General features: G+C 36.2%; 1 long non-coding RNA gene across 7 annotated transcripts in view; it reads right to left on the bottom strand.

Moving 5' to 3' along the window:
- Positions 1 to 13065, bottom strand: part of LOC121058280 — a 146528-nt gene that overhangs the window by 103623 nt on the left and 29840 nt on the right. For all 7 annotated transcript variants that reach the window (XR_005814141.1, XR_005814142.1, XR_005814143.1 and 4 more), the window contains one exon: positions 8603 to 8676. This is a non-coding gene — a long non-coding RNA (uncharacterized LOC121058280). The remainder of the gene's footprint in view (positions 1 to 8602; positions 8677 to 13065) is intronic.

Below are 13065 nucleotides of genomic sequence, written 5' to 3'. Positions count from 1 at the left end.
TGAAATATCTCTTGGAACAATATCCAGAGCTGTTGCTCCAGCATTGTAAGAGATAACATGCATCATGTAACACCACTGTGCACTCCTGAAATCACAAATTCATAAGTAATTAAGACAGTTTCTATGAATAGACATATGCATTCATATTGCAATTGTTTCCTGTGCCTTCTGCTTTTTCAGACTAAGTCCATATAGTTGAAAAACATTGATTTGATTTCTGTATTTCTATAAACATCAACATTTTCATTTGCCATTGGTTTACTTTCATCTCAATAAAGGAGATATTTTAACACCAAAACCTCATAGCCACTACAAATTAGAAGTTCAGAAGTACTTAGGATTTATCGGAATAACTTACATAATAACTATTAATAACTAATAAGATTTATCAGAATAACTACCCATGTGGCAGATACTTCCAGCACAGACAAACCCAAAGATTGTTCCCTGTAAGCCCATTTAATTTATCACGTAAATCATCACATCAGCCTCTGTGACCATGATCAGAATTCAAAGTAAAACCAACCAGGTCAGGATCTTCACTTACGCGTTTGGCCAACGATGTGCCTATTTATAGTGCTCCTAACAAACCATGTACCTTACCATGGCAACCCCAGCACCCGTGTGCTGCCACTCCAACAAAAAGCAGTGCCTTCTAGAGAAGCACTAACCAGTATCAAATCATGCTTCTGGAACAATTTGTTTCCCAGTTTCCAAGCACATATTCCTCATCCTTGATCACTATGGTACATTTTTTATTGCTTTTCTCTGTTGCATATTTGTCTGATTTTTATTTTATTCATAAAAGCTGAAATGGAGCAGAAAACAAAGGATGATGGTTTGTATTTTGCAAGCCAAGTATTCCAAATCTTAATTCATATTTGCAAATTACACATCAAAAGGTTATCTGTGCTAGGAAGCCTACTAAATGAGAGGTTATAATCTTTTAACTTTTGTGCTATAGCCTCATGTCCGCTGCAGAAAAACTGAGGAAGAGTCACACTTTCCTTTACAGATTTTATGTATCACAATGAAACTCATTGACAAAACAGTATTTTATCCTTTCATGTCCAAAGACAACAGGGAAGGTCTATGGAGATTCAGAGAAAAAAAACAGCTTCACAGAAAAGATGCTGTCATTTCTTGGCTTGTATGCTCATTCTTCTCACTCCGGGATTGTAATGAAAGGAGTTGAGATTCTCCTGGTCCTAAGTTTTTCTTGGTCAAAATAGAGGATTGCCTCTGATATCATATGCTAACAACTTGCAGGAAACCTCTGATGCAATACCAAGGGAATCTCTCTCAAGAGACATTTAAACCTAGACTTTATCCCCAAAGAAGTGTCCAAGCAGCCGATAAACTGTTACTACAGTTGCCAAATGGAAGAAAGAGGTAAAAGCCTTATTGAAATACTATAGGAGCCATTGAACGGAAAGTCTTGCCAGAGGAAAGTAGATTTTCAGAAGCATTCTATACTTCTCTTGCAAAGGATTTCTGCGTAGATTGGATATTCATTGGTTTAATTTCCTGAACTAATTGTCGTCTGAATCCTGTCCTGGTCAGTATCTTTCAGAATAAGCTGTTCACTTTCCCTCCTTCTGTGCCAGGTATATTGTATCCCATCAATCCTATCTGTTCCTACATGATGACTTACAGTGCTACCAAGTGTTGCCACTGCATTAACAGTGGGAATCATCCCCTGATCAGCCCTCACACTGGGCTGATTCACTTGTAGGCTATCAGGCTACTTTAAAACTAGCTGATTGCTGATGAAATGAGGTCTCTTATTAGGTATTTTCATACTCATAGAAACTATCTATCATGTAAGACAAACTAATCTGTTCCTTATGTCCCTGCTGGAGCTACAGTCAGGAAGAAAAGCCAAAATTATGTTTGGGGAAAAGTAGAGTGAGGCAAAGAATGGCTGCAGAAAGCATTTCTAATATTGAAGAAAAATAACTATTTCAATTGAATAAGAAAAACTTAAAACACAATCTTGTTAAAAAAAAAAAGACATAAAACAACAACAAAACGTGAAGGATGTTACCTGCTGTCCTTTTCAAAGACTGAAGAAGCAGATGGGATCCAAGTAACCGGAATTCTAAACATATTAGAATTGCCCACCACACTAGCTATGGGGTAAATTTTATATATCTGTAATAAAATAAGGACATTCCTCCACAAATGTTTGGTTTGAAAGAGTAATAATCAACATCTGTAAGAAGCCAGGGAAACCATAAACATGGCTTTCTGAGTTCAACATCACTACTGCACGTGTACACAACAAAACAAAGAGAACCCCTTTCTTATCATTTTCACTGTTCTTCTCCACTCCTGAGCACCACAGTGATGCAGAAAATACTTTTAAAAGTGCAGAAGGACTGAGAATTCAAGGTCATCTTTGTCACTATTCCCTGCTAGAATCCCTCTTTTTCTGTTGCAAATCTATAAAATAGCCACTAAAAATTATAGGATACAAAGAAATACTGTCCAAGATGTGACTGATATCTCTAAACATTACTTTAAAACAGCAGGCAGACCAACCAAATTGCAGTGCCATAAAAATAGCTTGTTACTGATTTACTTTAAAATTAAACAGATTATTGCCTCTCCCCCACAGTATTTCTATAAATGAATTGGTTTCCTAGCTTTGCTGGAAGTGAAAAAAGAGCCATTATCTGGTATGGATTAACTTTGGAAACTTCCAGTACAGCACCATACCTCCTTGCTTAACAGAACAATTTTTGTGCTAAGAACACAGAATGAAGCCATCTTCAAGTCTTTTGAACAAAAATAAAGAAAAATAAATAAAGAAAAAAAAAGAAGAAACCTTCTAGGAATAAAAATATAAAATGGTAAGAAAGTACTTTTGTAGGCATGTTTCATTTTTATATAACTATTTTTATATTTTTATACATCCAAAAATGATTAATCTTTCCCGGCCTCAGTTTGTTCCCTGAAGTTGAAAAAGCATTTCTGAATTAAAGGACATGGATGGTGCATGAATTTAAGATATGTAGGTCAGATTCTCAGCAAATGCAAAATGCTGTAATTCTACTAAATATTATATACTAGTAGCTTTTGAAACATGAATAAAAGCCAAATTCTTACTCCAAATACAAGATACAAAATATTTCATACAATGCCATTAAGTTTAGTAAATTCCCCCGATTTAGATCATTTGTGGATGCATGTGCATTCTGAAAACATAATTCCTTACACCCACATCAGTATTTGATCAATATAAAGATAATTTAAAAATATATATCCGATAAATATCTGTTCAAAATGAGCACATTGAAATTACCAATTCTCTTGACTCTTCAAAAATCTTTGAAAAGTCATCAGTAAGGAGCAGTTGTGGGATAGGATGGAAGCAGAGTTATATTCAAGGATATTGAAGTGCACTTTTCTTATTAAGAGTACAACTTAGGTTGAAAACAGTAAAAGTTAGAATCAATAATAGTCAAAAATTACTCAGAATATTGTATCACTCTGACACAAATCAAGAATGAAGATTCCATTTAAAGAAACAATCATATATAAAAATACAGAATTCCAAGCTGAGAACTAAGTAGACAATATGAACAAAAAGCAATACAATGACATAAAAGGTCTTTTTTTTTTTAATTGCCTCTAAAAATTTGCTAGCTCCTTGCAGACTGCATATTTAAGATTTTAAACTATGTCTATACAAATATAACTACTGATATGAGAAACAGACTACTTAGAAAGCAAATGGTTTAAATTATCTATTTAAATAATATAAATATCTAGGAGGAATTTAACAGATTTCATCAAGATCAGGATTTGGCCCAGTACATTTTAATAAACTATAAGCCTGCAGTATAGTTCACAGCAACTGTTGTCTAGAGAATTTATATCAAATACACCAATGTAATAAACTTTCTTTTAAAAAGTATAAAAATACTACCTATAATTTCTGAATCACCACAGCCCAGAAGTGTTTTACAAGATTAGAATAAATTATTCTCTCACTAGTTATGGTCTCTTATTTTGCCAGCACTGGTGTGTGCATGTGAAAGAGGCTTTGGCTTCAGTTGCACATTCCTTAATCCTATAAAAATCGCTATAAAATAGGAAGGTCATTCATTTTTTAAAGATCACAGATCATTTGTTATATAGCCTTCCCAGCCTCAACTTTGCATTCAGTTATGACAAACTAAAAGCAAATAATTAATTGTACCTTAAGAATTGCATATTCATGCACATTGCTTGCATTACCATACTGTAAAGCACATTTTAAAACGTGATGTATCTGTGTCTCTTATGTATCTTCACAAGCAACGTTTGAGTTCTTTCCTGTTTTATACTGAGTTTTAAAGTATAATGTGTGATAAAGAACCATTCTGCACAGCTACCGAGCTTTGGAGAAACTTGCAACTTGGAAGTTCTGTCAATCTCAAGGAAGAGTAGTCAGCAGGAGATTCAGAAATTCAAATTTAAAAATTTGTCTTGAAATAGCACTAACAGCTAGCAATTGCTTTTCTAGGGATATTACTCTTGAGCAAAGTAGTTAAGCTTTACATGGAAACAAAATCCAAATCGTTACTAAAATTGTCTGTATGTTAGCAATTTTCAAGAAAGGGGTTTTACAGAGTGCCACACAGCAAATTAGTACATGAAGGGCCAAGCCACTAAATATTCGTCTCTTGCAGTACTCTGTCAGCCTGCAACACTCTCAAACTAAGTGTTCAAACAACATAGCAGCATGCACTTTTCACAAGTAGAAAACCCCCACGGAAATACTAAAAAATACCAACACACCTAATTTATCTTTATATTTTGACAATTTGAAATCTTGGCCACTACACACAGTCTTCATAATCCTGACAGACTATCCAACAAATACCACTGGGGAAAGAATGATCAGGACTTTGTCTTTTTTGTTTTACTGAGCTTGTGTTTGCACTGTAGCAGGAAAAGGGGTAGGGATCTAGCTGGGTTAGATAACACATTTGAAAATTAGACTTCTATACTGATAGCGCTAGAAAAATAGAATCCCACTTTCATACAAGATGGTTTGTGTAACTCATTTTCCCAAGAGACATGATGTTAGAGTTCATAGTTGTTCAGAATCAGCTAACCTAGAAAAGGATTACTGTTAAAACTTGATTTAGTGAATTGAAAGCACAAGATTGATTCTTTGTAGCGAGAGCTGCCATTACATCAATAGCAAACCTGGCTCATTATTCTGGAGTTTAAAAGGAATTCACAAATGGCCAGCTAACAAGGTTCACTGGCACAGAGACTTCATACTCCAGGCTTTCTGTTCATTAAGAAGTGTATATCAGAGGACAAATGAGAAAATCTGGAAAGTCCAGAGCAGGATAAAGCCTTTTTGATTACAGAGTTTGATTTATCTTTTGGTCAATACATAGCTGTTGGATCACGTATTTGATAATGGACACAATACATCTTAGTTCTGGCTAATAAAGAAATTGGCAGCTGTGTATTTACGTATGGACAAAGCAGCAAGATACCTATGATACTAAGGAGCTCATACATCTACAGTACTTGTAGATAAATCACTTTTTTTCCCATGGCAAGGGGCCTTTTCTTATAGTTAAAAAAGGCATGCAATAATGCTTGGAATCAATGAAGATCTCATGAAAGCAAGATGCAAAACAACAGAACTGTTATTCAGTTGCACCGTGCAAAAGACTAACAGAGTCAAGATTTCTAGGTCCTACTGCCAACATCTGTGATCCCTTGTATTACTTGATACAGGTTTCTCTTTCCCCACCCATAGAACTACAGAACCGTCCTTACAGGGAGGAGATTCAAAGGTTAACAACTACACAGACAGAAGTTATCATGGGGTTATCAAGAACTTGCTAGTTATTCTCTCAGCTGATTCACAGTATTCATCCATGCGTGCACTAAGCAGGTGGAAACACCAGGTAATACCCCTTATCGTATTTATCCTTCATTCAGGGGCATTGGAATAAGGCCTGGAAGAGCCACTGTGAGAACTAACTCCTGCATAACATGGCAGTATCAAGCATGGGACTTTGTAGTGGAACCAGTGGATCTCCATGCAAAATTTTGGCCATAACTTGAAGACATAGAAGGTCTGAGGTTCTTGAATGAAGGCTGAGGAAAAATGCCAAATACTGCTGTTGTTTGCAACTGTTGGTACTATTCAAACAAAATCAATGCACTGTAGGAAAAAATGAAGGGAATAAGGTTTATCTCATACAAAAAAGCAAAGAAAAAGATGCATCTAACATGCATTTTGAAGGTAGAAATGTCAAGACATTAGAAGTTATGGAATGCCACAGGCATGCCTTGCAAGACATACCGACCTACACATCAGCATTTCCAAAGCTGTTTCTACCTTAAGAGGCTTCTGAGGGAGAACTTCCGTTATCCAGCTTTGAGTTAGATTTCAGGCGTTTTATCTAGCTTACTTTGAAGTTTTGTATTTGCTTCAACACGGGAGATCTAAGGTAAGGCCTAGTTATGATTCTGATCCATTGATGTGAATTAGCTCCAGTCCTCCCCTTTACAGATACCGTTAACCTCTGAGCCACAAGCAAAGTCACTAGGCTTAACTTAGGAGACTTTTAGAGTACTTCTACTTTATTCTTCAAGTGAAAAGTTCTTTAGGCAGTGAATATATGGGCATTAATGTATGTCAGCAGATAAGTACATCAGATAAATACATTGCCCTTCCGCGCAGAAAGGAATTGAGAAACAAGAAATAGTGCAGCATCTCTGAAAGCAGCACTTAAGAGTTTTTAGAGGGCAGAATTCTCCTCTGAAGGTCTAACTTTCCTATGCTCTTCTCTCATACCTATATTGCTACCAGTAAGGTATGTGGGGGTCAGGATGCAGGAGGTAAGACAACAGTGAAAGCTCTAGCTGCATTTGAATGTTGTTGTTTCAAAAAAGCATTGCTAAGGACTTCCTACGAAACCTTTAACTATCAGATGGTACTTTGTGAGCAAATGAGAACAGCCTGGAAGGTGAACTTGGCAGTGTTGCAGCTGGTATTATTGCAGACAGATGACAGGTTTTGGCCTGTGCAAAGAGGCCTAAATATCCATTCTGACATGACTAAACTAGCACCTACTTGGCGCCTAATATGAGGCTTAAGTCCGCTGAGCTGCACTTTTGGACTTGAGAATATACCTGAGTTTACTAAAGAGAAAACAGTCAATACTGGTGAGTGCAAATGTCTCTTAAATCCCATTTGGGTAGATAAGATTGGGTCCTAACAATTTAAGATGAGTGGGGTTAGCCTTTTAATCTGAACTGTTTTCTAATTGCAGGGTTTTTTGTTTGTTTTTGTTTGTTTTGAGTGTAAAAGTTGCTGTAATTGGCAAGCATACAGACAAAAAGAAATTGGGATCCCCCAGATTCTAGAAATGTTTTAAAAGCTTAAAGTGAAACTGAATAGAATTCGTGAATGAATTACTACAGCTCTTTGAGTAACCAATTCCAATTGCTATTAATAATATAGCTTTCCCTTCAAAGAATTACTTTCACCTTATAAAGTCAAATCTTGTAACCCCCTTAATCTTTAATAGAGCCTGCAACAATTACTAGAAGGCACTAGAAGGATCTACAAATTAGAAGCCCTGTGTGATTATCTTTTTTTCCAATAGACTCTTTTGACCATCATAAATAATAGTAAAATTACCATAAAAATTAATAGTACTACACTTAAAGAAAATCATTATGTAAAGGTTTATGAATTTTGCAGCCATTAATAGACATAAGTTAATGAGCATAGGCTTTCCAGAATATGATATCAGATATTTTTCCACCAATGAAACTTCAGAGTTCCAAATCCTTCAGAGGTCACTGACTTCAGAAATAGAATAGAAAGTTACTGCATAATACTAACACAAGTGAAAATGAAACAGAAAAGTATCACAGCACTTATCATGCATTGCAATTTGAACAATTCTATAAAATACAGAAATCTACCTTGTCAACAACTTGGAATGAATAAATACAGAATTAGAATATTCAAGATGAACAAGATGTATTTTGAACACTGTATACATATTTCTAAATTCACATGTACGCAGATTCACAGCTTTAAGCTAGAAGGGAATGTTAGAATCATATTTTCACATGGGACAGCAGAGCTGTAATGTAAAATTCAAAAATGAGGGCTATGGACAACAAATGGCAGAGAAATCTATTATGCCGCTTGCAAGTACCTCCCCAAAATGTTATTTTGTAAAGAAGGTGCTCTTGACAACAGAATGGCAGTTAATAAAGCTGATATTCCATTCCATTACTCCCAAAATCCTGTTTTCATTGCATGCAAGATAAATCTAATGGTTTTAGAGAATGCCAGAAACAACCAATCCCAATTCAAATATGCACCCAACATTGTCAGATATGTGGAATATTAGACACTTACTCAAATACTGAAGATACATATTTTGAAAGAAATAGTTCTAAGAAAATTGGACTGACTTTTTACTAATCTTAGAAGAGATTTAAAAATTGACGTAATATTCGTGATCAATACATTAATGCCTAAAATTACAGTATAAACCAGTTTCTACAGCATTTCAGTTGATGAATATGATAATATAGACAGGAAAAAAACCCTTACCTTTTAATGTCTTGAAACTCTTTATGAGGTGCTGCTCCTGTTTTAGCTTATATTCTTTGGATGCCACACAAGATCTAAGGAGTAAAATAAGTATATTATTAATACTCATAATGATGATTACATACATTTTGATAAGAGCTTGCTGGTATTAAACCCAGAAGACATTCAAGACTCTCCCCCCTTCTAATGTTTGCTGTGTTCACTTAAATGTGACATACTTGGCCACTGTCAAAACAATATAAGAACAAGTTTCAGATTCTCTAGGCTGGGTTTCTACAGGCATTCATTCAGCCATGTTGCCTTGTTCGTCAAAATAAGCCAAATATGTAACAACATTAAAAGGCAAAAACATTTGTGATAAAAAATTATACGTTAAAAAATCATATAAAAATAAGCATACAATAAGTACTACCTGAACCAGCCACAGCCATATATTACACTATAGACTACAAAGTCATTTAAGAACAGTATACACTTAAAACAAAAAATAGTTTATACGACCTAGTTCCCTTGTTGCATTTGGAGTTCCACTTGCAAAATGCAGACACCACACCTTAAACATACTTAAACGTTCAAACTTTATATGTACAATTTTAATGATGAAAAAGCTTAAAAGATAAAAATTGCTTCACTTTAAATGGTGGGAAAAATGGCGTCAGATATATCCCAAGAGTCAAGTTAAAGATTCAGAAGTCAGGGCTAGGAGGGAAAAGGAAGATAAATAATTTAGCACTAAGAATAACTAAAGCCTGTCAGTCTGCCAGCTTTAAGAGGAATAAAAGGGTTTACAAGGATCCTAGGAGTTTTTTACAGAACCTCTGGGGTTTTGAAAAAATAAAGCCAGAACAAGAAAAGAGTTCAGAAGTATTGTACATAAGTAGATTTTAAAGGCGCTGATTAGACTGGGAGAATATGGTATATAAAGATTCCTTTAGAATTTGAGAATTAGACTGTTCTCTGGTGTTACTTTTGCCCTCCCGTACCATCACGTACTGCATCATTGGTAGGGCTGCCTTTTTTCACAATGCATCTTCTTGTCAGAAGTCAGGGATGATGTGCTTATGGGAGGCTAAAATCTATCAAATGTACCAATATCATTTCAAATAGCATGGATAAGCCTATGTTTGGCAACAAACATCAGGCACTGCACAACATATACGCAGTTAATTCTTCTCAGATGAACCACATGGTCATATTTAAATACAATGAAATACCCATTCTGATGCCTTTGGGTTGAATATTTTTTGCATCTTGCGGTGTCAATTTTCACGGCTTAATAGACAATGACTAAGCAAATATAACCCTTAACATGCCTTGACTGTCAGTTCATTTTTGGGGAGGGGGAGTAGTGCAAGTGGAAGAAGAGGAAAGCTTAGCATGACTTTCTTCTATTTTAAATGTATTTTTTGCTCTTATTGCTTTTGCAATAGGAATTTGTAGTGAGGTCCTTTGAACTGCATAAAAATAGGAGTTAAACTGCAAAAACCTACGTGAAAAATTTTAATTCCATATCATCACTTTTTACTTCAAAGTGAGATGCAACCTTGTACTTCATCGCTCAGACAATGTTAACTGTAGGAGAATCACAGAAAGGAACCAAGTTCATTTAAGTCATAAAGCAATTTTGAATTGCATTGATTACAGTGATCAGTCTATCACTTTAATGTCATCTCAGCTGGCATTTATTAAAAGACATACATGTGACAACCCATTGATCCTTAACACTGCAGCTAAGATAAAAAACTCTATTTGCAAAGGAAAATTACTTCTTTAATTAGAAATGGAGTATCATTTTATTTTTTCTTTGTTAGAATTTCAGCAGCCATGGATCAAATATATCATGGGAGGGGTGGTAGAATCTGCCATCAAGTTTGATTTAAAGTCTTCACAGCTAATCATTCAAAACTGCACAAATGAGCAGTTGGGCTGGCAAAGAAAACAGGTACATTCCACCTGTAGGAAGTATTCCAGCTCACCATGCCTCAGGAAAGCTTCAAAGGGGAGCTTTATTTCTTGGTGGACTCTGCTGTAAGGCTGCAGTTCAGGCAACAGGGTGACTACTGCTTCAGGTCCCCCTCTACACATGGAGTAAAGTGGCAAACTATTGTTCCACAGGCAATCTGCAAGATTTTCAATGCATTAACTGTGGCTAGGCTTATACCTCTCTTAATGACAAACTATTTAATAAAAATATTTGCTGACAAATAATCTGGCAAGTATTTGCCAAAGAATATTCTGCAGAAAAGACTAAATCTTGCCAACCATTTAACGTATACAGAAAAATAAATCTCAATCTACTAGCAGATATTCCACAAAGAGATAAAACAAATACATCTGATACACTGAGCACTGTGCTGTTCTGTACATGCCAGGAAACCACTGGAGGCTCAGACTTGACATTAGGAAAAATGTCTTTCTCTGAGGCTGGTCAAACACTGGCACACAATTCCTAGTGAGGTGGTTGATTGCCCCATGCCCGTCACTGCTCAAGAGACATTTGGATAACACTCTCAAGAACATGCTTTAACTTTTGGTTAGCCCTGAAATAGTCAGACAGCTGGACTAGATGATCCTTGAAGGTCCCTGCCAACTGAACTGTTCTATTCTACAAAATTGAAATGATGTATAGGACTTTAGGACTATACAACATCTCAACAACAGAAACCAAGAGTCTCAGTATCCAGAACTATTGCTCTAAATATTGGATGCAGTTGCTGTACAGAAAGAATGACGTATATGAAAAATTAATGGATGGAATTCATATCTGCTCCAATTCCAGAGCATAGCGTAGGATGATTCTAATATCATCTAATAATATCAGGATCAAAGATGAGTGGAATAAAACTTCCAATTTTAGATGCTCTTTATCTGCAGGTGTGAATGTATAATGAATTCTCACCACTGGCTCCCTGTTATAAATCCGATGATGTGGTACGTTATGACAACATTTTCTACTATTTTCTTTTGGCACAGCCTTATTGGAATAAATGACAAAACAGCAGGATGCCAAAACATTCTTCTAAATGGTCTATTCCACAAGACAGCTTCTAAGTGTGACCCAGATAAACCTTATCAGTACTCTTGGAACATAAAACATGAAGGAACGAACCCACAACCGTTTACTTAGGTGTGCATTTCTTTGTTTCTTTCATACTACTTGACATGTGTGCCAAACTATTTTATTCCAAGACAAAACGCACTTCAAACCCAGGCTAAAACAAAATGCACATTATTGGGTAGGATAGACTTACAGCATGCCAATTTTGAATGGTGCTGTCTTAAACAAGGGTAATGAATCATTTGATGTCATCTCAATTATCATGTAACTCTAATCAACTGAATTGCTCTACCTATCCATTTCTTGTATGGAATTCTCTAAATTAGATGACAGCTTTTTTCAGTGGACAAACCTATCCTCTGACAGATTACAAGGGTCAGGATTTGACAAGATTCAAGGTACAGAAGAAGGCCTGGCTGTTTTGTACATTAACAGAATATTTGGTCATTTAGATCAAGCCAGGTTGGATGGGGCTCTGGGCAACCTGATCTAGGTGGGTGGCATCCCTGCCCAGGGCAGGGGGTTGGAACTGGGTGATCTTTAGGGTCCCTTCCAACCCGAGCCATTCTATGATTTAATGGTACAGAGGGAATTTTATTGCAATTTATATTGATGATTCAGTGTTTACTTTAATTGGGAAGAAGTGTTCCTGTAGAAAAGCCACATTAAGAATGGGGAGGGGATCATTATATGTCTTCAAAAACAGTTCTAAATTAAGGTAAGTTCCAGTTGCAACACGTATTTCCAAAGGCATCTAGTTTTTGTCTCTTAGCACAACATGCCTTGCTGCAAGCACCAAGAAACAGATGAACACTGAGGATTAGTAGAATGCATAACAGAAGGTTGCTGAGGTGTACATACAAGTGAAGGAAAAGTCAGCATAAAAGAGAGTTAACTGGCTATTTCCCTCCTCCCTTCTCAGCCTAGGAACCCTTCCATATGCTGTGTTCTATTTATTATTTCTGCATTGCCTCAGTAGGGAAATATTCACACTGAGCCACAGGGATTAAAGACTGAAGCTCTAGAGAAGTCAGATCACATCCGTCATATCCAGCTGTTTTCAATTCCAACACCTCACACCTGCTTTTATTTATTATTCCTTGGCTAGACAAGACAGGGCTCATTTTCAATCTTAAAAGCTTTCCTAGGAAACAAAAGACACAAATCAATCTATTCCTTTCCCTTTTGCATATCTGCAATAGCCCACCAAGACGACAGTAAACAAACCACTGGCGTGAAGCTCATCTGACCTAACGGGATGCCACTGAGGCTGGACAGCTCCTCGCCTCCCAGCACAGGAGGACATGGCAACATGGAGCAAAAACACTACCAACCACACCAACTTTCTGTTAGCAGACTCTTAAACCCCATTTACTCCACTGACTTCAATTACTTTGGTTTTAAT

Source organism: Cygnus olor, chromosome 21 (genome assembly GCF_009769625.2).
Source record: "Cygnus olor isolate bCygOlo1 chromosome 21, bCygOlo1.pri.v2, whole genome shotgun sequence".
In the NCBI taxonomy this organism is placed as follows: domain Eukaryota; kingdom Metazoa; phylum Chordata; class Aves; order Anseriformes; family Anatidae; genus Cygnus; species Cygnus olor.
The sequence above is the reverse complement of the archived record's forward strand: the minus strand, read 5'-3'. Positions and strand labels throughout refer to the sequence as shown.